General features: G+C 47.4%; 1 protein-coding gene across 3 annotated transcripts in view; it reads right to left on the bottom strand.

The window, feature by feature from the left end:
• The window catches only part of SEMA6A (semaphorin 6A), a 128,184-nt gene extending 103,330 nt beyond the window's left edge, over positions 1–24,854 (bottom strand). For 2 of the 3 annotated variants that reach the window (XM_004759076.3, XM_004759078.3), the window contains exon 1: positions 24,020–24,854. The gene's annotated coding sequence lies outside the window, so the exon portion shown is untranslated. The remainder of the gene's footprint in view (positions 1–24,019) is intronic. The other variant, XM_004759077.3, reaches the window with a different exon arrangement.
• Between the last annotated feature and the right edge of the window lie 251 nt (positions 24,855–25,105).

Genomic DNA, 25,105 nt, shown 5'->3' with positions numbered 1-25,105 from the left:
ATAAAGTCTGTTTGTCACCATCCCAAAGCCTATGGAGATCATAGATCCTGTAGCACCATTCAGGCTAAAGCCTGCAGAGAGATAAGAAACAGAAGGATCTTGGTGATTATGAAGTATGTCCTCTAGGGAAGTGTAAACTTCCACGAAACCCTCATGTCATTTAGAAGCGGGGAAAGCATGGGGGACCTGCATGGGGATGGCCACTAGCACCCACAGTTCCCTGCTATTGCCTATCCTCTGACTGGTGGGCTAGAGATGCTACCTTTCCACCTTTGCTAGCACTGACCAGAGAAACAAAATGGAGCTGGAACTGGAGATGGGATATACAGGAGATAAAAATGATTTTATTTAATATGGACATTGGGGAGGGTATGTGCTGTGATGAGTGCTATGAAATGTGTAAACCTGGTGATTCACAGACCTGTACCCCTGGGGATAAAAATACATTATATGTTTATTTAAAAAATAAGTTAAATTAAAAAATGATTTTATTTATAATAAGTGAGACATGACACTCTCCCTCTTCTAATGAGGTGTGCATTTCTAGTTGTTGTTCACAGAACATGGCACCTGAGTACTTTTCCAGTAGCAGTAGGAACACAGTACGTCTTTCATGGGAAGTCCACTGGAGCTTTCCCTTACATCACTCATACCACGTATAAATTCCAAATTTTTGGAGTCTATAATGGTGCACGTATGATGATCAGAATGCTTGGCCAACATGGATGGACCATCACAGACGCTGTTCTGCCAAAGGCCAGTGCAGCCTTTGAAGGTGGTGACAGCACATACTCCCTTCAGTGGGTTGTGACTGCTGTCACCATTCACGGGCATCCTAGGATCGTGTCTAAATCAGTGATGGATCCTAACCTTCCACAAACAGAAAATAAGGAACTGCATTTCTTTAGGATCTGAATGGAAAGGGGCTGGTGGCTAAGGAATTAATCCATCTAGAGGCATTTTAAGCCACCGCCTTTTTAAAATATAAATGTTGTGACTATTACATTATCATCATTATCAATGACCTCAGATCACTGATTTCCATGATACTTATTTCTGTGGTGACTTCTGACCCTCCTCAGTTGTATTTTAAAAGCGAAATAAACGTATCTACTGAAGGTTGGTCACAAGTTTCACACGGTCAGCATGTCTGGATTATTTTAAGAGAGAAGAGATTACCTAGAGAAGGATCCTGGCCAAGGTTATCTGACACCATTACCCCACCTTTTAGTTCGTGAATTTGAAACCAGGTCTGTGAGATAATACTCTAAAAGTGCTAATGTTAATAATATCTTAATGGTAGAGAACCCCATGCCAGGCTCTGCGGGCTTGAAACCTTGCCTTTGACTGGCTTTACTGAATCCTAGCCAAAGCAGAGATGATGCAGGGGAGATGTCTCCAGTGACCTGGAAGCACGTGCCTGGGAGACAGCTCTGTGCCCTGCAGACCTTCCATGGCACTCAGGGAGTCTGCCTCTAACAGGAAGAACAGTGCCTTGGGTTCTCCTGGGGCTTTACACGGTGTAAAAACGTATCATATCACTTGTTCTGCACCACAACCCTGGGACAAAAGATGGGCTGTCTAATCATCTCACACATGAGGAACGTCATTCTCAGAATGACTCATTAAATCAGAGGCTCCCAAGACTCGCTGACCATTACAGTTACCTGAGGGATATTTGACTCTGGCATATTCCCAGGCCTTAGCCCTAGAAGATTCTGATCAGGTTGGCTTCTGGCAACCCTGTTTCCCAAATAGCTTCATTCCTACAGTCCGTACCCTTCAGGGTAGGAATCCAGCATTGGCGAGAGAGGTCTTGGGTCAGCTCTGGTTTTTTTTAAGTATTAGCTTCCATCCATTAGCTTACATTCAACAAGTAACTCTGAACGCAAAAATGATTGGGTATAGTCTCTGTTCTTGGGGACCTGAGAGGGGAGGGTCCTTAATGAATTCATAAAGCCTCGCTTAGATGAGATATAGGCCTTGATCAATGAAAACATGGGCATAAGACCCTGAAGCAGGGGGGATGTGGAGGAGGGTAGTGGCAGAGCAGGGCACTGGGTGGAGAGAAGGTGTCAAAACAGGTCAGGTAGGCATCAGAAACCGAGTTTGCCCATGTTAGAGTTCAAGTGTGGAATCAGTTCTGCTTGATAGTTTCTAGTGCATACACACACAAACACACACACACAAACACACACACAAACACATTCTCTTTGCAGCTTATGCCTCATCAGCATGCTTACATGAACAGATTTTGGGGGAAAAGAGTAAAAATAGGAGATACTTAGCTAGCACTTACTATAGAACAGGCCCTTAAAGCAACTTACACATATTGACTCCTTTTTCCTCATGGCAACCCTGAGGCAGACACTATTACCAGGCCATTTCACAGAGGAGGAAATGGAGGCACAGGGAGGCTAAGTGGGTTGCCTGAGGTCATGCACCTGTTGAGTGGTGAATTTTGGGATTTGGACCCAGGCTCCTTCCTCTCTGCAGGTGACTGCGGACTGGCCTGACGTTCTCTCTTCCCTCTCACCCTTAAGTTCTGACCTGATTATTGGATTCAGTTATAATAGGTACCTCAGAGTATGTAATCACAACAAGCTTGCTCTCCTGACTTCCTGTTTACAATTAAACGCAGACCTCCTACAACAACATCATCAATAATCCCACGAAGGAATTGGAATGTCTGGGCTGACACGTTCAAGTATCAGGTGCCATCAGCTTTCTGACAACTAGGGCAGGGCTGTCAAAAAAGTACCCGCTGATGTTCACCACAAAGACCCTCCTGAGAGGCTGTCACAGAATCCTGTCTATAGATCTGCACTCAGTCATTTACATTGACGTGAAGAATGGTGATGACAAGAAGTGTAGACATCCCAATCCTGGTCATGGACACCAGTGGCAGAATTACTAATTAACCCGGAGAGAGGGAGGCACGGCCTTTGTTCCTCTTTCTTTAAAATTTCCCAGAATGTGTAAAATAGCTCTATTCCCAGCCTAAGGCTGCCTCCCATGTTCATGTTTCTTTTTTTTTTTTTTTAGAGGATTTTATAGCCAGCCGTCCTTTTCAATATGTTTTAGTTTGCAAAGTTGAAAATTACAAAGTGCCGTAGTTGGGCATAGGGATGAGAACAGGTGACTTTACCTCGACCATCTCCTTATTCAATAGGAGGAAGAATGTTTCTTCTCTTTCTCCTTGGAAGGATGAAAGGGGGGACGATGATGCCTCTGAAGAACCCTGAAGGGTCTCGCCCCCGTTATTAAGTCCTTGCAGGTCAGTGGGTGCTTTGGTACAAAATGAAATTCTCCAAGGTTGGGCCTGTTGGGAGCATACTCATTCCCGTCTCTTGATATAGCTGCATGAGGTTAAGGAGCAAGTTGGGTAAGTTCCCCAAAAAGTGAAAGGTGAGAGAGGGCTCCGTCTTAAGTGGGGGCATTAGGCTGCATTCTGTCTGCCAGCAGAAGTGTTCACCCTACATCAGCCTCTCAACCTCTGAGCCCAGGTCAGCGTCACTCTCAAACCCTTCTGATACCAGTGGGGGACAGTCACGTACACTTATTGCCAGGAAGTGTGAATACTGGGGCAGTTTCACCAACCCAACAGAGACTGACTTCCTAAGTGGTGCTACATGTTGCCAGAGGGGCAGAAATGGAAACATGGTCATGCGACCATTGCCAAAATGCAGGGATAAATAAGCAATGGTAGTGATCCTTTCTCTAGGAGAAAAGTGTCTCCCTGTACTGGTGAGAGTCCAGGGGGAGCTGGCTGTGCTCTAGAGAGCACTCACTCATCCCCAAGGATCCTTGTGAGTTGCCAAAGGACACTTCTCCATTTGGAAAACAGAGACAATATTGCTGGCTTGCAAACTGCCTTGAAACCTATACAGGAAGCCTAAGGAGGTGTCTTCCCTTTGAATAATGTATTCTACATTACATAACTTTGGATCAGACCTATTTTTTTGTGGCTGTATTGGGAAGCTCTCACTAATACATTCACTTTAAACCCAAATATCCACCTCATTGACTTTTAAACACTTGGCAGGGGGGAAGCCCCAAGCCCAAGTTTTAGCTGAATTTCTTAAAAACCTTGGTGTAACACAACAGGGAGACCATCTCTGAACTCCCAGGTTCCGCCCCTTGAAGGTACGAAATCTTAGACCCGCCCTCACTTGGACCACTTTGGCTGATCACACTTGGTGTCCTTAGGGTCTGTGGACTACGGCACTGATGCCTTGTGGGCCCTTGCGAATGGAGGAGAGCACAGCCTCAGAGAGCAGTGAATTCTAATGGCCTGCCACAGGACTGTGTGGCGCTGCCGGTGACAGTGGCCAATGGGGAAAATAGGAAAGCATTAGAGAGGGTCTGTTGTACTGACAAAGTGCAATTCCTAGAACACACTGTGCTATAAAACGAGATTTGGCTCCACAGTGCTGAGAGCAAACAATGGGCTCAATAGGGCCCAGCACTGGTTGCCGGGCATATTCTAGCTCCTTCAGTGGGAGCTGCCTTTCATTCAAAGAAGCAGGAGCCACACTAGAGAATGGGAAGGAGGGGGTGTTATTACCGGCCCAGAGAAACCCTGGGAGTAAGATGTTGGGGCAGGGGGGAGCCAGAGACTTTCAGCCGAGGGAAAGATTACAGTGCGATTCCATCAGATGCTCAACACACTTCAGCCAAGTCGATCCTTTGGGATAGAAGTCACTGCAGAAGTGACGAGTAGAATGTGTCCGCCCTCTTTTGCTGGGTTAGTGTAGTATAGGTTGTGTTTGAGAAAGATCTGGGTGGACGATGGGTCTTCCTTAGCTCTTTCTCTCTGGAAAGGCGTGGGGCCACAGAGGCGTTAGTGAGCGTGAGTGGGGGCTGTAAGAGCTTGGGAGGGTCTCTCTTTTGTGTCCTAATCCATGTACGTCTGATTGGAGTCCCCGGAAAGCAAATAGTGAACAGCAGCCTCCGTCAAATATGTTCTAAACCACCTGCAGTAAAACTACATTCCGCCTCAGAAAACAGTTTTTTTGTCAGTCTCTAGCTGGGTAACAGATTCTGGTAGGAAGAAGCCAGGAGTTAAAAGTTTGCTCCCGGGACGCCTGGGTGGCTCAGTTGGTTAAGCAGCTGCCTTCGGCTCAGGTCATGATCCCAGCGTCCTGGGATCGAGTCCCATATCGGGCTCCTTGCTCCGCAGGGAGCCTGCTTCTCCGTCTGACTCTGCCTTTCACTCTGTCTGCCTGTGTTCGCTCTCACTAGCTCTCTCTGACAAATAAATAAAATCTTTAAAAAAAAAAAAAAAAAAAGTTTGCTCCCAGCTTGCAAAACAGAGGGAGAAGAGAGAGGAGAATAATTCCTACTCAAAAAAGTGCTCCGGGCATTCCAACGACAGTTGAACTGTTGAAATCAAAGACAGTAAACTGTAGCCTGTACATGTGGGGGCAAGTCCACCTAATTATGAATGCGTCATTGTCAAACCAGTTTGCCCCTGAAATCCTCCCTTTAAACTGATTTAGGTTTTTCAAAACTCCAGTTGAACCAAAATCTTTGGGAAAAATCACATTGCAGCTATTACAGTTACAATCAAAGGTATGAGATGAAGTAACATTCTGCTTGAGATTCACATGACGGCAATACATAATTATTTCTGTGTAGAAACTATCTGTCCAAGAATTACCACATCAAAACCAAATTCATGGAGAAAATCTTGCACTTTAAGACTTGCCTTGAAAGGAGAGGCAGGTGAAAGGCAAAGGACCCTCGATTTGGCCACCTTCTCAAAAAATTTCATTCGTTAAGCACGTCCCTACAAGCATACATAGACACAGAACAGACAATGAAATATCCCTTTGGGAGGTTTTATGTCCAGGAGCCCGGGGATCCCCAAACCCCTGAGCAAGGAGAAAGCTGTTTCCCACCAGGCCTTCCCTGTAAGTGGGAGAGGCAGGCAGGCCAGGGTGGGGAGGTGACATGGGCACAACCCACCCACTCCTGCCTCATTTGTTCACATCATTAGGAAGGTGCCAATTAGCGCCTATTTTGGTGGAGGTTTTGTGTTGGGAACATCTGTCCACTCGCATCTGGCCAGGGCCCAAGTCCATTTCACAAAGAACACCAAACAGCTGTCAGATGGTCTTGGGTTTGGATGGAAACCAAAGGAACACAATCCTCCTGACCACCGGGGAGGCGGGGCCACCAGGGAGGCGGGGCCCCAGTCCCTATTCTCCAACTCCGGATGCACCAGTCTCCAAGCTCTGACTTGTTAGCATATTCCCCAACTCCCAGCCCACAACTTCCTGATTTTTGTATAGACGGCTTTGCCCATCTCAGTAAATACTCGGGATGTATAAAGCCAGAATTAACTTGTGTTTACTCGAGAGCTAATGAGCAGTGTGGCCCTTGTTTTTCTTCCGCGATCACCCAGCTTCTTCTCTGCCTTGCGGTTACACCGTAGGGAAGTCGGGGTGAAGGCTGGTTGGACTAGGGATTTACTTTGCAGTCCACCCACTTTGCTGTTTTGTGGTTCAACTACTAGGTTTTCTGAAAAACAAGGGTTTACAGGCAGTGAACCACTGTGACATTTTCCATTTATTGGTATAAGTGGGCATAAGTGGGCACATACTCATTCCAAGTCCTGTTGTAGAAAATGACCTTTTTGTATGTATACATTGGTTCTGAGTCAGATACTAAATTAACAGAGAAACCTGAATTTTGTGATTTTAAATACATTAACTACAATCAAAATACTGCATATAGAAACTCTACATCCTCTATTTCCAGAAGACAAGAAATTTGTAGCTTGGGGCATGTGGCAGAAGCCTGATAAAGGCAGGCTTGTACCTGAGCACCAGACCCCCCAAAGGCAGATTAAAATGGAACAAAATCTGCTCACCTCACCTAACTCCATATTTAATATTTTGGAAACAACCAGTACGATCCAGTCTGTAATATAGCTTGATGCACATAGTAGGTATGCACTGAATATTTCCTAAATAAAATAAGGAGTGATGATTCATGTTATTATGAATCATGCCCTGACATACAAAAGAGCAGAGAGACAGAGACAGAAGCAGGCAGAAAGACCCTTCTGGATGCTATCATCTTGTCATCATCTTGTCTTTTCAGTTTTAATTTATATGCCAAGAACCATACTCTGCTGGTGACACAAAACACTGAATTTAGTCAATTCTAGTAAGAGAACCTGTTGTCAAATTATAATAGGCTCATTTTTATTGACTGCTTATTATGTACCAGATATCGTTCTGGTACCTACAGTCTCATTTAGTCATGAGAATCGCTTTATGAGATAGGCGCTCTTAGTATTCCCATTTAACAGATGAGGAAGATGAGGCATGGAGAGCTTGGTAACTTCCCCAAGATCTCAGCCAGGAGAATTGGAAACTCCAGAGCTCATACTTTCAACTACTCTCTCTTGTCAGCCCTTCGGAAGACAAGAAGTCAACTCCCAAGGGGAATGTTGACCCTCAGCTCTACTCTCTGTGTGTGTAGCCCTCCTGTGGTCTTGTTCTTCCTGAAGGGAGTTCTAAAATGGTAGAGAGACCCTCATGGTCATCAGTAACCATTTTTATTGAATTCGTGTCAGTCGTTCTACTATGAGCTGGATGTTCTTGGAACCTTATCACGTTACCTTCGGAGCCTGCTGAGAACCCGCTGAGAGAGCCACTGAGTGGGAAATCCACTCTCTCCACTTACTGTTGAGTTTGGAGTATGCTTATTCTGACATCCCAGAAAAAGCAGAGTTGGCACTACCATCAGAAAGTACTTAATGCCACAGTTGAGGCTGTAGTGCGTGCATCTCGCCTTCCTATCTTCAGAGAAAAAACTACGGAGGACTGGAATGGGGTCTTTGAAGGTTTGGAGCAGGGGACCCTATGGACGGTTGAGAACTCTTCTCTGAGGGCTAATCATGCCGGAGCCTTGGAGGCCATCTGGTTGAGCATCTCCCACCCAATGGTGACTGAAAGTTTTTCTTGACTGTTGTAATTTTTAGTTAAACTTAGGAAGGCCTTTTAGATGTATTTAGTCCGAGTTTATCATCTGTCGCTCTTTTGTGCATGCACATACACACACACACACACACACAACATATACGTGAAATGGGTAACATCCTCGCACTTCTTGTTCAGTGCTTAACTTCATATTCGGGAGCTCGTCTTCAGTGCGCACGTCATCAGGGCGTGTGGTTCTGGACACTGTTGTCCTTTGTGCCATCAAGAGCCTTGGTGATGGGCACCTTCAGATTTGTTCACGATGTATAAAACCTGAGCCGCTTCAGCTTCTTGACCCCATAGTTAGAGACTGTGTCTAGCCGGGTTGGGTTCACTGCAGACTAGCTAGCTGGTGGGAATCTGTTTATGTTCTTTCCCCTTTCACGGGAGCTGAACAAAAGTGGTTGTGTTGAGATGAAGTAACACTAGAGGGCAGCCTACAAGTTGGAAACAAATCGCAGGACACCAAAACAGTGATTGGGCATACACCAATAGGTAAATAATCCATGGTTCAGTCTCTCAGCACTTGGAGACAAACTCATCTGTGGGGGTCCCGCATAATGAAACTGCTCCTTAACATTTCATTTGAGTCGACCTTTAAAAATGAGACCTGAAAGCAACTGTACGAAACTTGTCTGCCTTCTGGAAACTCCCTCAATTTTTTAGAGCCGCCTGATGAGACCCAGCCGGTTTTGTTTCACTTCTGTTCTTCAACCTCTTCTTAAAATACAGACCAAAACTTTCCCATTACAAGTTGTATTTAGAAACCCCTGAAAGAATGTGATGTGAAGGGTAAATATAGAATCTCCCATCTTTTTAGGGTTCTTTTTCATAGCATTAGTATTAGTTCTTCTCAACTCGTAAGGGCATCAGGGGATTCTGCGGGACAGCTCTGCTATACTGACCCTTATCTAGAGGTTGAAACTATGAAGTAAAACCCAGTATACCTCAGTCACTGATGTAATGAAGATTTATTTCTTCCCAAGTGAAATCTTATTAGATGCATTTTTTTCTTCCACTCTGTAAGTGGTGTCCAATTTTAGCACAGTGCAGCAGATAAGGCCTTGCAGTCTGCGAACGCTGTGTTATTAAATAAGCAACACAATTCAGGTGTTATTTGTGTTTTGTGAATGACGTCATCTGTAACATTGTACAAGGGAGCCGAAGAGGTAAACACATACACATATGCCCCAGCACAGAGTGGGATGGGAAGGAAGGGACCAACCATGTGAGTCTGACTTCAGAGCTCCAAGTAAAATTGTTCAGAATGAACAGTTGTTCAGAATGAAGTAAAATTGTTCAGAATGAAAGGGACAGGAGCAGGGGGCTTGGTATCTGATCTCCCATGCGCCCATCCTGAGCACTCACCTCTCCAGCGCTGTGTAACCCATTTTTATAGATGTGCTGGGCGGTGCTTTGGTTTTCCTCTGATCACTCACCTCCTGTGTTGGTATTAACCTCCCTAACGGGGGAGAGAGAGGTCCCAGCTGCCAGACCAAATGGGACAGTTGAAACGCTCTGAATTTCAGCCTCTTCAGCACTCCCTTTACAGAGCTCGGTGTGAGCACAGTAGGGCTAGGCTTTGGTGTCTGGCCTACTAAGTGTCGTTTAAATATGGGGTATATTGGCTGTGAAATGTGTACTCTCTTGTGTATAAACCTGAGTTCCGCTGGCCCCCCACTATCCCCTCAGGTCCCCCAGTAGGACAGGGAGGAGCCAGTTTTCCTCCTCCTCCTTCCTTACCCCACAAGTCCAGCTGGTCGCCATGTCCTGACGGCTGTATCTTGCCAACACACTCTGACTCTGTTTCCTTTTTTCTGCTCCCAGTGCTTGCAGACTTACGTTTCTCAGACACACATCTGATGACATCATCTTCTTGCCAAAAAGCTTCAACAGCCTGCAGCTCTGGGTCCTCCTCCTGAGCCAGGGACAGCGCTCCACAGGGAGCTCCCAATCTCCTGTCCTCGGACTTCCATGCCACATCCCCAGTCTCCAGGAAGACGCCCTTGCTGCTCAGGAACCGAGTCCTCCATTTCCCTGCCTTGGGCCTTGGCTCCTGCTCTTCCCCCAGACCCATGGCTCTTCCTCCCCTCCTTCCCACCTCCTGAAATCTTCACGCAACTCAGATGCCTCCTCCTTCACAAAGTCCTGCTTCGCCTCCCAGCGCCCCTTCCTGCCCTTCTTAGCATCCTCAGCTCAGGGCCTCAGCTTAGCAAACACACTCTGCTGTGGGGATGGAGAACCGTCAGACCTTACACCAAAATGATTTTTCACGTTATCTCCCTTGCTTGCCAGATGGGGGCCCACTGTCCAGCCTCTGTTATCCATGCGTTCTGAACTAGGTCATCACGGTGTCTCTGCAGCACCCGGAACTTGCCTAGAATAAGTGCCACCTCTGTACTCCACTGCCTTCAGTAGACCTGGTAGCAGGGACCAGAGAATAAAATGACCTTTGTTGGAGGGAAGATCCACCCACATTGACCTAGACGGTGTGTGTACTCCTTGCTAGAAGCTTGCGTCTGTTTGATGAGCTACAAGTTATGGGCCCCGGGAGGATAATCCTGCCGGAGTATCTTGTTCAACTTTCTGCCCCTCAGGATCCTCCCTGTACCACAGTCACCATTTATTTGTGGCCCTTCTGCAAAACAGGACCAGAAGCCCCATCAAAAACGTCCTCAAACAGCCTCCATTTTTCAGTTCATTTTGTTTCAGAGGACCACTCTAGCCCCTAGGAGCCTCTGGGGACAGTGTCCTGAAATGGCCTTCCGCTGAGAAGCAGGATCTTGGAGTCCAGTTGCACTGACACCACACTTGGTGTCCTTTTTTAAAAAAATTATCCTTATTATTATTTTTTTATTTGAGAGAGACACAGAGAACGAGCAGAGGGAGAGGGAGAAGCAGGCTCCCTGCTGAGCAGGGAGCCTGACGTGGGGCCCCATCCCAGGACCCTGGGATCATGACCTGAACCAAGGCAGATGCTTAACGACTGAGCCACTCAGGCACCCCTTGGAAAGCTACTTCTGAACTTGCTCTTTTTCTTTGTTAAACCTGTGTAACAGGCAGAATGTGATGGCGTCTGTGCTTAGGAGGCTGTAATCATTTTTCAGAATTGTTTACGTATTGAGGAAGTGCAGTGGAGTGGAGGTGTTCAAAACTCGGACTCAGAAGGTTGGGTACCCTGTTCCAAGCCCTTCCCTCTCTGGAGGTGTACTCAGGCAAATAATTTGACCTCTTTGAACCTCGGCTATCTCATCTTCAAATTGGCATCACAATCCCTGCCCTGCCTAACCCAGTTTGTAATGATGTCCAGTGAGGCAATGTTTATAAACGCACCTTGAAAGATATCCTTATAAGTAAGGTCTTTTTATTCATAATAACTCTCATTTATTGGTGATGCTGATGGTTATCAGCTAGCCTGATTTCGGAATGTGATAGCCTTCCTAGGCTGAACAAGTCCCGTGTTTACACTTTGTTGCTGGAAGCCAGTCCATCCTCTGCCTCAAAAGGTACCACTCGGGGAAAGTGTGTCTTCACTTGAAACACAGGCAGTGAGAAACTGTGAAATATGCAAATGCGTTATGATTACTTTCAATAGAAGAAGCACTTGGAGTTACCACCACTAGGTAGGGTCGACAACAAGCAAGAAAAGATACTGTCCTAGTTCTACATTTAAAACCTTTTCAAGATCTGCTCAGAAGAATTTGCATTTCAATAACACTGTGATAATGTCAAGCTATTCACAACATTTCAAAGCCTTCTCTTGCACACCTGGCAGTTGTAGGAGCTGCTGGGGAACTGGATGTGGCTGTTTCCTACCGGCAAAGGCAATTATGTTGTCCTTTTCATTCTCGGGAACGGATGTGTTTGGGCAATATTAACAGGTCTTATGTTCTGGACATGACAAAATACGGGAACGAAAGCTCCACCCTCCAAGATATCCCATGAGAATTAATTAATCAGCATATTCAACATGGTGAACTTCCCCTCACCACAAATGAGAGGAAACACCTTGTAGATAAAAGTTGACTTTTGAATAGAAAACCTTTCCCTGTACTCTGTACATCCCTTTAAAGAGAAAAGGATCCAGTGGATGTTTGTTACCTTTTTTCTTCGCTACACAGGAAACTTACTCTGTTCTTTCTAATTTTGATACCATCAGCATCTCCCCTTGGCTGGGCAAGCCCGAGATCTTTGGGTAGACTTTACTTCCACTAAAAGTAAAGCCATATTGCATGGAACAGGACAACCATCTTTAAAATTATCTTAGATAATCACTACCCTAGAACACAGTACAGCAAATATGACAGATCAATTTAACTTAGGTAATTTCTCATTATAATGCTTATAGATTGGTAAGATTAATTGTGAAAGTTAAGCATTTATAATTCATAAGCGCAAATTATGCCAAACTAGATGGGCCATGTGCTATTAGAATTTTATATAAACTACAGAATGATTTCTCACACAGAAAATTAATAAGAAATTTATAATATATCTAATTAATATATATCTTTTATTAGACCCTCTAGTTAAAAGTTGAACATTAAGTAGTGCATTAACTCGATAATTCAGCTTCTTGGTATCTGTTGTAGAACTCATGACACAGGAAAAAGTACTTTTAACCAAAAAGTAAGACCTATTTCTCTCCTGTGCTTATAGTATTCCCCAGTCATTACATTTAGCACATGGTAACAGGCACTTTAGGGCAAAGGAAATCCCACTTGGCCCACTACCCCTAGTTCTTATATTTGAAAGAACTCAAAGTCCCATTCAGTCTTGGGAAGGAAGGGCCTTGGGTCCCCCTAGGAGCCAGTAACTATCAGTTTTGATAAGTAAATTCCTTTAAAATGAAAAATGATTCCCCCAAAGATTAAAAGTGCTCTGTATCATGTAATAAATTTCAGTTGTCCCTCAAGTGATACTTCTTCCTTTGACCATTTTGCAAATGATGCAGAATCACACTCTTCACATAAGAATCTAATATGGTTTGCAGGGCAAGATAATGGAAGCATGTTCAAGTCACTGCTGTCTGGAAATGTTCCACCAAAATATAGCCTCCAAGGTGTTGGTGTCTTGGAGGCACAAAAGAAAATCTGTAATCAGAAATCATTAATTAAGGTTAATTAAAGTCCACATTGTATCTGACTGACATTCATACAAAAGTATTGCTTACTTTTCTTTAGGCTACATGTGCAGTACTTTGTCTGCCCGGATACCAAAGAGTAACGACAATCTTGTTATTGCCGAGAGGACAGCCAGTTGAATTCACCAAAACTCTTCTTCAAACGAAAAAAAGCTTCTGATCTGAACTATTAGTGGCAATGTCCTCCCCATCCCTTTGCCTTTTTAAAAAACCCAAAAAACAAAAAACCAACTCACCTAGGAGAATACTCTAAAATGAGCAAGACCTATTTTCTACCCTGCCAAATAATCAGACGTCCATCATACTGAACTTACAAATGCATGTTTTCTTAGCTTCCCAGAGATATGGGGAGGGAGCCGGAGAGAAAGGCTGGGGGGAGAGGGGTACAGTAATTGCAGCCTCTGGGTAAACCAGACCACGTGATCAGAAACTGCTGTGACACTTAAAAGTGTTTCTCCTCAAGGAATTCCGGTGCCCAGAAGCCTGGTGAAGCCAGTAGCAATTAAGGCCATGTTATCCTTTTAATTTACTTGAAATTATTGGCCTCTAAAATCAGTCATTTAGTGTGGTTGCGTGGGGGAGGGGCCAATATAATAGGCACGTGCATTAAAAATGCTTGTTGATCTTACAAAAAATTTTGGCAGGCGGGATCTGGGGAATTAAAAACGGCTGCTTTGAAGCTCACCCTGCAATAAAACCCAGTCATTTTCTAGTAAGGAAAAAAAAAAGTAACTAATTTTCTAGATGAGACCCATTTGTAGTGAATTCAAGGTTTCCTCCCTGTGCATCTACCTGGCTTTGTATCTGATGCCTTGCATATCCTGAATTCTCAGGGCTGTTTGCTTCAAGTGTGAGGTGGTTTTATTTTATGTTTTAATCTACAAAGGAATGAAATGGCTTGGCTTGAACTGGTAGGAGTCCTTGAAAGTCCACTTGAGAAATGGGAACTAAAGCATTAAGAAGTGTACCAGTATCTGTTACACGAGGCCAAATGTACCTAACAAAGGAAAGCTGTGTTCTACATCACCCACGAAGCACATAAATCACAGAGTGTGTGTCTCTCCGTCTTGCAGCAACTTACTCCTGCCCGCCTTTCCTTGACTCGGTTGTCCAGTGTATGTACACAACCGGACAGCTTTTCCTGATCAACCCTGAAGTCGCAAACCTAAAGGCAAAACAGCCAAAGATGCTGAGTACAGAAAGGAAAGAAATGCTCCCATACCCAAGAGCTAACAAAGCAGGAGCCCCCACCCACCCCCACTCCCCTCCCCGGGGCCACTGTCGCGAAATGCGGTGAGCGGTGAAATGGTCGTTAGTAATGGGCGCCAACCCTGAAAAAATAATAGAGGTTAAACCTGAAGGAAAGCCCAGAATGTTTCCACTGCCGTACCAGAGCACAACATGGCCAGCTCTCCTGAGGTCATTCTGTTTATTTAGCCATCCGCAGAGCCGAAGCCAAATTACGAACCTGAAATTGTGAGCTAAGCCATGAATGCCCTCATTTACCTCCACACTTTTGAGGAGGCTTAATGAAGAGCTTGCACCCTTTGGCTTTCTGGTGGAAAGATGAAACTGACAGACATCAGTCCATGGACGGTACTTTTTATTTATTTTTTATTTTTTTTTACCAGCAGGACTGAGCAAGAGGCAGATCCTGGAGTATGTGTCAGCTGGACGTGCACATAACAAGGTCCAGGGAGACACTCAGAAGTTGCCTCTTCTAATCCAACCCTGAATTACATGCGAGGTGGTTTTTTTGGTGCTTTCAGAGCCCCACCAGTGCCAAAATAACTGCCAGGCGTGCAAGCCCCCGTCTACCTCAAACCTTTCCCCAGACACCCCAACACTATCTGAGGCACTGAAACTATGGCAACCGAATAAGAAAGCAGCCTCCATGATTAATAGATGAAGATCCCAGCGACAGTGTCTAGCTAGGGCCATCATTCATGACGCGAGAAGAATTAACCCAGAATCCATCTCGCGGACCATTTACAAGTATTCTCCTTGTCAGAATCCACCCAACTGCCATTCTGCTGCATAGACTCCGGTTCAGAGCGCGAGAAACAATTTGGTTTCTATTTATCACTTGCCCTGCAGAGATGAGAATGTTCTTAGTAACTCACATGCTCACGTTTCTGGAATAACGAAAGGCTTCCTAGACTAGTTTTCCACCTGGGTATTTGAGGCCCAAGAACAAATGCATTCAAACACCAAGATACGTGAATGGAGTCCTGTGGTTCTCCAGGGTAGAAAGGAGGAGACAGTTGTTGGATTGTTTGAGAGAGAGAGAGAGAGAGAGAGTGAGAGTGAGAGTGTGTGTGTGTGTGTGTAATGCAGTTTTTCATAAAGCATTCCATTTTCAGGAAAGGAACATTTCCATTCACCAGCTCAATCAGTATTCTCTCAGTTTCCTCGTTCAAGGACAGTAGGAGTCTGCGGGAGGGGTGGGGAAGCACTGGAGTCTTTGCAACATTAATGAAAAGGTTGAATCCTCTTCTTAAAGAGAGACTCAGGATAGGAAAAAGGAAAGGAGAATGGATGCATCAAAGAAACCTTGTCTCTAAAAAAGTCTTATCAAACATCCAACTGTAATTAGTACCTTCTTTATTTCGTCCCAGTTCTTAAAATGTTGGTTTTCCCAGGGGGCATGTTTTCACGGTGTTCAGTGTCAGATCCTGTTGTGTTCTAGAAGTGCTTCCCATCAAATCATGGCCAAGACTTGGTTTTAAACATGGAGGAGGACAAAAGGGATGAGAGGGGGTGAAATAGCATCATTTAAGAGATTCTGCTAATTTTTTTTTAATTGGCGTGGATTCTTTGAATTAAATTTTCCACAGATGGCAATGATAGGTTAGTTGGAAACCACGAGAAAGTGCCGAGCTGTGTTCACTGAAAGCCTCAGGTCCACAGGCTGTACGTGGAAATACCTGTTAACAATATTTTCAGAGCCATAGTCAGCATACTTGCTGCTAGGAAGACGTTGCCCTTCAGCCTTTGGGGCATGTTAATTGTGGATTTATTTCACTCTCTTGACATCCTCTTTCCACTTACAAAGTTTAAGAGACATTTCTTTTTTTTTCTCCTGGGTGAAAATAACTGTAATTCTAGGCCAGGGAGGGAGTCTTGTTCCCCCTGGGTGCAAAGAGGAGTCTGTCAGGGAATTGTGGTGATCATACCAATTTATTGCCCCTTCTGCTGTGCCTTTTAGAAGTGAGATGCTTCTCACTGATAAGAACTTGGATAACTATCATTTGAGTCTGATGTCAGGTAATAGGACAGGATACCAGTCAGGAGAGTAAATACCAGCTCTCTTCGGGTCAGCAAACTAACTCTTTGCTACATTTGGTGGGAAAGGTTAGTGTTTTGCTTCTACGTGGAGACTCACTGCTCTCCCAAACTGATTTCAGGCTTGGCCAGGGAAGAGTGACCCTGCATATGGACGGAAGGCCACTACGACGGCCCTTGGGCCGAAGTCCCAGCCACAGCCTTCTGGAGCAGTCAGCTGATGAGCTTCTCTCCTATGACAGGTAGGGCCCTTGGGATCATTTCATCTCAACCCTGAACCAACATGAGGGGCTGCTCTCAGATTCTCGAGTGCATGCAGACTGTGTATTTTATTTTAAGGTGTTTGAAGTGAAGGCGATCCTTTTTTTCCTTCATCCTTTAGGCTCTTGTCTAATATAAAGTCTTCTGCTGCCCACAGTGGTTTTACTGGTATAATGTCTTGTCTTACATATTATGGGTGTGAGATGTCAACATCCATAGTCAGGAAGAGGATCCCGGCTCCTCTTCCCATGCCGGTGACTTGTTCACAGGCTTCCCAGCTGAAAACCCCCGTCACCAGGGCCAACCCACAGTGGGAATGTTCATTTCTGGTCCCGAGGTGGCTTCCTTTGTACCCTCTCTGACTGTTACCCTTTCTACTCTCCCCACCAGGGCACTCTCCCGGACTTTTGTCACCCAAATAAAAATAGCACGTAATGTTTCATGAGCGAGTATCATGTGCCACACCTCAAGGTTATGAATTTTTACAGATGTTACCATATTTACTCTCCCCAACAACCACATTGGCATCCTATTAGCGTCTTATGGATGGAAACTGAGGCAAAGAAGTAACTGGCTCAAAGTCATGCTATTTATAATTGGCACACACACAAAAAAAAAGTGAATCCCAGTGTGTTGAGTCTGCGTAAGAAGTGTGGTCTCTGCATTGTCCCTTTCGCTGCCCACTGCCTTCCCCTGACCATCCCTTCACACTTGTAAACCCGAAGTCGCCAAATCTTAGTAAATTCGCCCTTATTACGGCAAGGACCCAAACTCCTCTCCTCCTACCCCTGGTTCACCCTGACACTTCTGTCCTACATTAATGCTTACACTGACATGAATTGTTTTAGGACCCACCTCAGCAAAAACAATGCCCTTACTTTTTCCAATGCCTGGCTGAGTGCCACGCCCGCGACCTTGCCCTCTTTACTGGTCACACTGAAAGCCATTGTTGCTTGAGGCAGTTGGCCTTTCTAATGGACAGGGTTGCTGCTGTCCATGCTCTGTGAAGACTGTGAATTTCCATTGAATATGAGGACCTTATTTAATTTCACAATGTGGTTTATATGAAAATGTGCCATCCACGGAATATAGTCTCGCTTTTATGATTTAGAAAACAATGAAGCAAGATCTCTGCTAGGCCCAGGATCTGGGGTGGGGAGAAAGGAACTGGCATCAGAGTCTCCCAGGTCTTCAGAGTACATTTCCTGATTTAACAAATACCTTCACATCTGTGACTTCCTATTACTCTCCCAGAGGTCCTACAAGGTGGAACACACAAGTTTACTATTCACAGATTTTGTTGAAAATAATGCAGCCTCAGCGAGGTTAAGAGACTCGTCCAAGGTAGTAGAGTCTGGAACTCAGGACATCCAAGTACAGGATCTTCAACTACAGTGACCACAGGACAGGGCGGAAATGTGGGTTCATAAGCATGTTGTCCTCTCCTGCCAGAAAGGTGAATTCTAAAAAGGACCATCAGCAAACTCCCAAAAAGCACAGCAGTTCTGTGGCCAGTGGTTAGAACGCAGAACAAACGAGGCCAAGGTCAAAAGCTCAAGCCCCATCAGTGCTGGCTGTCTTCCTAGCGCTGTTTCTTGGCAAGTTGCTTTTATCTAACTCCGAATCCCTCCTGCTTCAACCAGGTGTCCCGCAGATGTGTGCTCTCGGCCACAGGAGGGGACTGGGTGAGAGTGTGGGAATGAGCAGGCTTCAATCCATCACCAGAGCTGGGAAAACAACCCGCAGTGAATGCTCCACTAATGGTGCATGAGACAGATCACCTGCGTACATGGAAGACAGTGTGTCCGTCCCCCCCCCCCCCGCCCCCACGGAGAAGTGCTACATTGGATGAAAACTTAAGATAGAGAAACAAGGGGCACCTGGGTGGCTCAGTCAGTTAAGCATCTGCCTTTGGTTCAGGTCATGATCCTGGGGTCCTGGGATCGAGTCCCACATCAGGCTCCCTGTTCAGCGGGGAGTCTGCTTCTCCCTTGGCTTCTGCCCCCTATTTGTGCTTGCTCTCTCTAGTGGTCTCTTTCAAGTAAATAAAGTCTTTAAAAAAAAAAAAAAGTAAGATGGAGAAACAAAAGCAGATAAGAGAGAAAGACGAGATGCTTGTAAAAAATATTTGCTCTTTTTAGATAGATGAATCAATTAATTGACTGAACAAATACTTGTTGGGAAGGGCCATTGGCATGCCAGGCACAGGTGCTGGAGATGAAGCAGTAACACATGCAAAAGTTGTTCCTTGTGGCATATGTTCTAGTGGAAGACAGAAGATAAACAGGAACAACATAGTCTCTCAGGCGGCAGAAAGTGAGAAGGGGAAAACATTGAGGCAGGCCCGGGGGTTAGGAAGTCTTGGGGAAAAGGGTGGAGTAAATAAGGTGATCAGAAAAGGCTTCATGGTGAGAGTGACATTTGCAGAGAGACTTCAAGTGGTGAGGAGCAAAGCACTCAGCTATCTGGGGAAGGAATCATCCCAGGCCATGGAAGAGCACATGCCAGGCACAGTCACATAACCCTGAAGACCGGGGGTGGGGGATGATTTGAGAGGTGTGGTCAAGAGAGCACAAATGGCGTAGGGCTGCGAAGGCCCATAGGTTGGACTTTGGCATCTGCTGGGCGAAGATGAAAGAATCTGAGCTAGGCCTTGATTTAAAACAAAAAAACAAAAAAAACACTTTGGCTGCTGTGTTGAGCATAGACTATAGGGGTCCAAGAGCAAAGCCGCGGGACTAGTTGGAAGGCTGGTACAATAGCCTGGTGGCTCAGCCAGCATGAGGGCCTCAGAGGTGGAAGAGTTTGGAGAAGGCCAATGTGCTTTGAAGGGGGTTAGGGTGGGCAGCAGCATCTGCCGCTGGGGTGGGTGGGGGCCTGCAGTGAGAGTCAAGGATGACTCCTTTAAGTTTCGACCTGTGAGCAGCTCCAGGATGGCAATGCCATTTACCAAGATGGAGATTATAAGAAAGCATCCTTGGGGAAAGAGGTCCAGAATTGGTGCTCTGAATGTGTTAAGTTTGACACGCCTGTTAGATCCAAGAAGAGCTACCTAAACCTGTTCGATGTATTAGTTGAGAGACCCAGGAGAGAGGTCTGGGCTGAAGAGGTTACTTGGGAAACTCTGTCTTGAGTCCTGACACTTCTAGGACACTCTCCATTAGTATAATGGGAATTACTCTAATCAAAAAGTTTAGCAAGAACTCACCTGCTTCACAGACCAGGATACCCTTGTGTATATGCGCTACTGTAATGGTCCCATGCTGAGAGGTATCCTGTAAGCCCTCTCCCCTTGAGGTTTATGCGGTATGACATCTTCCTTGCCCATTTCAGAGGGATTAAATGCCTCCCTCCCTCTCCTACCTTACCATATCCCCAGGAGGCCACCAGTGTGGTTGCCAGCAGAGAATAGCTCAGTTGATGAGAAAAGCCTTCACTCTGGAATAAAAACATCTCTGAGACAGCTTGGCTCCAGGGAACCTCAGAAGAGTAGGGGACACTGATACGGGAGGGTGAGCAGGCAGGACGTTGCAAGGCTCCACCTTCCTCTGGAAGTGGGAACACCCAGGGAACACCCACTCTGAGAGGAGGACAATGAATTGTCTAAACCTGGGGCGGGGGAGGCAGAGGGAGAGGCAGGCAATCTCTCTCAGGCTTTATACTGCTGCAAACGGCAGATGCTTAATTAAAGCATTTGCAATTAGTTTGGCTTGTTCTGTGATTCTTTTCTGCAAACAAATAAGATGGGAGAATATATTCGCCTTTGGCAATCTAGTTCTAAAAAACTTCTCCTGTGATCACGCTTTTGTCCTGTTCAGAAAAGAGCTGAACCGCTATGCACACATAGTGAAATATCTGCCTTACCTCCTTGTTCAAAACAGTATTTTGCCTTCTATTTCCTCTGGGAGTGCAATTACCCATTTGCTTTTAAAGCATGCGTATTTATTTTGAATTTAATACAAGTTCTTAATTTGGGTGGCTTATTTTTATTCAATGAAGATAACAGTCTTGTAATTCTTGCTATCCTTCTGATTCAACATACTAAGAAATGTTATCCGCCTACTCAAGATGCAAATGCTATATTTTTTTAATGATGGGAAAAAGCTTTCACTAGACTTGAAAAGAACTTGAGGGCTATGTGTTTGTGTATTTGTGTCACTGTATGTGTAAATACAGAGTTGCACTTATTGCCACTTGATAAGAACCACTCACTCGAAGCCACTGTAGAGGGGGGAGACAACCGGTCCACTCTTAGTGGAGAAATGGAAATTCTGTGGGCCCGTTTCTTTCATCCATCTATTCAACATTTACTTGGGTTTCTACTCCAGTTCTTGGGAATTTTTAACCTATTGAAATGTAGATGTTTTATCCAATAAGTATATTCTGCAGATGGCTCCTGAAACAATGATTCTTGGATGGCTGCTGGAATTTGCATATGTGCTTCATATGCATTCTTGAAGACTGTGGCCCATCTCTACAGGGCGATGGCTTGCAACACACAACACTTCAGGAAGACTGTCACCACACAAAAACCACACACACAGGAGCTAGAGCACTTGCTTTCTATCAAGCTGAAAAAAGACCTAACACAGAAATGAGGTTTTAAACCTGATACTCCATTCTTCTCTGCTTTCGAATTGGTTTGCAAAGTGCCTCATTCAAGAATATCGTAAAACCACATAGTACAGAGTGGGGGTTACTCAAGAGTCAAATAAAAGTCACCATATAAGCAAGCATGGGTAAACCAAATTCAAATAGTGCAATTACCTTTTAACAGATAGTTTAAGTTAATAGGTGGAGACACCGTTCTGCCACAGTATTTAAGGTTAGGTTAATAATTAACTTTGGGGCCTGGAGTAGTTTAATCAAAGCTTACTATAAATCATAAAACTCCATGCAGACTAAACAGGGTGTTAAAAAAACACACACGAAATGCTTGCAGTCTTGACCTGTCGTAGCCATTTGGATAAGGTGCAAAAATACGATATTTTCATTCAGAATTGAGCCCAGGCATCTTTACTCCGCGTGAAAAAGCCTAAAGGATGCATGTGTCTGGAACCAGCAGTCTTTCCCCTGCCATCAGAGTGGATTTGATGCCTGAGATGTATGTCTGAAGGAAGACTGACAATTACCAGGATTAGAGAAAGACAAGGCAAAGACACTCGACCTTCCTACCCCGGAAAGACTTAAAAACCAGCGCTGGGGGGCATTACATAGCTTTCTTGAGACCTGCTGGCAAAACGCTGCAACTGGGTTAAACATCTTTTCAGATTTGAGTCAGAGAAAGTTGTGCATACAAGCATAAGCGTCTGAGTGTTTGTGTGTGTGCCTTTGCCTGCATTTTAAACCTTTCATGGATCACAGTCAATAAGTAGCAACTTGATTTCCATCTGGTGTAAGCAGAGAGTGATCCCACGGTGGCCATGACTGGCCACCGCATTTTCAAAGCAGCCACCTTGCTCCCAAGGACCGACTTCAACGGCCACTGGGGCTGCCCTCTGGATGCAGGCTAGAGGCCGCTGCTGGAAGTTCTTTCCTTGGCTGTGAAGACAGCAGTTCCTCCCCCACTCCAGGGACACCTGGCTCCCTGTTCCGTTCCTCCCTGGAAACCCGCTGCCTGGAAAAATGCGCGTGGCACCGGGGGTGGGGGTGGGAGGCTGGGGATGTTGCACTTGGAATTGGTACCTAGTCCCGGCCTGTGTCCACCCGCACCCGTGCGCCAGCCGCTGTCCAGTGGCCGCACCAGCATCCCGATTCCTGCCCCTGAACTTCCCTTCCTGCCGCCTCGCCACTGCTTTCTCAACTGGACCAGCAAATGCGGCGCGGAGACCCCAACCCAGCTGACTGCTGGATGGGGAAGCCACTGGCTGTGGACCAGACCTAACTCCACGCATCCTGGGCGGCCCACCCTTTTCCCTCCGGGTTCGGTTTCCCGTGGGCTGCACAGGCAGAGCCCCAGTACTGTCGTGCCCGCCGCCCCTGACTTTCAGAGAAACTTTCCAGAAGCGCTGGGTCGAGTGACCCCGTGCTGGAAGAGGCGGCTCTGGGCGGAGGGGTGGCGAGGCGGCGAGGGAACGGGAAAGACGGCGGAATCCTGTTTCCTTTCCCGAAACGCGCAAGTTCGGGGCTGCTCCCTGGCTCCCCCTGTACGGCTCGGGTCGCAGAAGGAGGGAGCGGACCTCAGGATCCTTTTTTGCAGCATATACGACAGTGGGGAGCTGAGAAAAAAAGCAGAGAATCTGGAGCAGAGACACTTGCCACCCCAGCGGGGTCCTACAGGCAGGGTGGGCACAGTCGGGCTAGCTCCCCAGCGCCCCACTACCCTCCAGACAGCTCTCTAGGACCCAGCTAGTCGTTCGGACATCCAGACCCCGAGGCCCGGACAGAGCTCTCGTCTGGCTAGCAAGCACTGGGTCATCTTTTGCAAGTCTTTTCCACCCTTCCCCCTCCAGGACAACTCCTTTTAGAGGGACCTCGTAGATTTCGGGGGAGAGCGCAGCAAGGCGGGTTCTGTGCTGGAGGGGGACGCAGCCGCTACAGATGCTGTCCTCGCCGGCCAGAAGGGAGGGACGACAGCGGGGGTTAGAGGACCCAGGGCGGGGGACGCCGCGCCACACCGGGAGGAGACCATTCCTGGGCACTCGTTCGAGCAAACAAAGCCCGGAACCCCTGGTGCCAGTGGCCGCGAAAGCCGGGATGTCACCAAGCGGCAGGGCGCACGGGTACCAGGGCCATTACAAGTTTCCCGCACTCCACCGAGCCCAGCCCGGACCCGGAGCGGACAACAAAAGATTCTCTTCGCTTTCCCACCGTCTCTGTGGAACCCCTTCTCCCACCACAGAACCCAAACCTGGTGCTGGGCGAAAACAGCGCTCTTCTAACCAACGTCCTCCAGCCCTCGAGGGCAGAACCCTTTCTCCAGCTCGTGCACCAGGACCCGGCGCTTCTGAGGATCCCACCCTCTCGGGGCCCTCTGCTCCCTGCTGGCCCGAAAGTGAGGACGAGCCCCGGGTCCTGCACTCACATTCCCCAGCCAAGCAGCACCGTGCGGTCGCGGTCCCGGGCGGTCCCGGGCGGCGCCGGGCGTGTGCGCAGCGCGGGTGGGGAAGCTCGCTACGCGAAACCCCGCGGTCTCCCGGGCACAGGGCGGAGAGGAGCGGCGGGCTGGGCTCACCACTGTCCCCAAGGGCCGGACAGCGCTCGGGAGGCAGACACCAGACAAAATAAAACACAGCTACCACAAAGCCCGCAGCGAGTGCCGGCCGCGGCCCCGGGACCCGATACCTGGAGCCGAGCCGCCGGGGAGGTGGGGCGCGCCGGGGCGCCCCTGCCGTACCTTTTCGGTGCATCGACGTGCAGGCGGCCGGGGCTCGGAACGGGCTGGTACAGCGTGTATCCCATTTAGTAATCCATTATCGAGGAGATCTCTCCGGGCCGCAAGCTGCGCTCTCTCCTTTGCAAGCCTTTGTCATTCCTACATGTGTGCTTGTCTCTTTGGGGTAACAGTCGCGGCGACTACTTTCTGGGAAGCAAACGCGCCGTGATCATCTCCAATGACAGGCACAGAAGGGGAGAGAAGAAAAAAAAGAAAAAAAGAAAAAAAAAACCAACAAGGAAGGAGTAAATGTTCAAGAAACTCTTCTCCAAATCCAAATTCCACTTGGATTCCACTCCGGTGAGTCCCTTCGGTGGTGTCTGCGCGGATTAACAAGTCATTTCAGGGTGGGGGGCGGGGTGGGGGCTGGGGCTGGGGGCGCGCTGCGAACCCGCTCTGCGACCGCGAGCGCCGCTGCCGCGGGCGTGGCGATGCTGGCCGCTGCCGCCGCTCCTAAGCGGGCATCGCGGGCGGTGGGCCCCGCGGAGAAGCGCCGCTGCTGCGTCCCGAGCGTCTGGGCAGCCGAGTGCGCGGGGAGCGGAGTTGGCTGCAGCCTCACCGGGTGCCGCTCGCTACTCTGTCACCGGAGAGGCCGCGGCTCCCGGGCGGAGCCAAGTCCCGGACTGGATTGCGCAGAGCGGACTCTCCTCCTGCAACCCCGCCTCCTTTGGCTGGCGTCTCCTCCGACCCAGAGGAGGGCTGTGGTGTTTGTGTGTGAATGTGAGCGAGCGTGGCGGAGAGAGGGAGAACCTACGCAGTGTGGCTGCAGGTGGAGCCTTGCACCGACTGGCCCGCGAGGCTCCTTCCGCCGCGACTCCCGGCCCACGCCGCGCTCTGGGTGGAGGTCCCGGTGGGGTTGGCTCGGGCTGGAGCGCGGTCCCAGCTCCCCCCACCCCCGCATCTGCTCTAGCCGGGGGGGGGGGGGGGGGGGACGAGGGGGTGTGGAAATCCCGGATAGCATCGCTGAGCCCTGCCAAATGAGAAAAATAAATAAAAATAGACGTAGTGCAGGAGCGAGTTACAAGAAAGGATCTGTTCATCGATTTT

This window comes from Mustela putorius, unplaced genomic scaffold (genome assembly GCF_011764305.1).
Source record: "Mustela putorius furo isolate JIRA1106 unplaced genomic scaffold, ASM1176430v1.1 tig00003923_pilon_pilon_pilon, whole genome shotgun sequence".
NCBI classification, from domain to species: Eukaryota; Metazoa; Chordata; class Mammalia; order Carnivora; family Mustelidae; genus Mustela; species Mustela putorius.
This window is presented reverse-complemented; position numbering and strand designations above follow the sequence as displayed.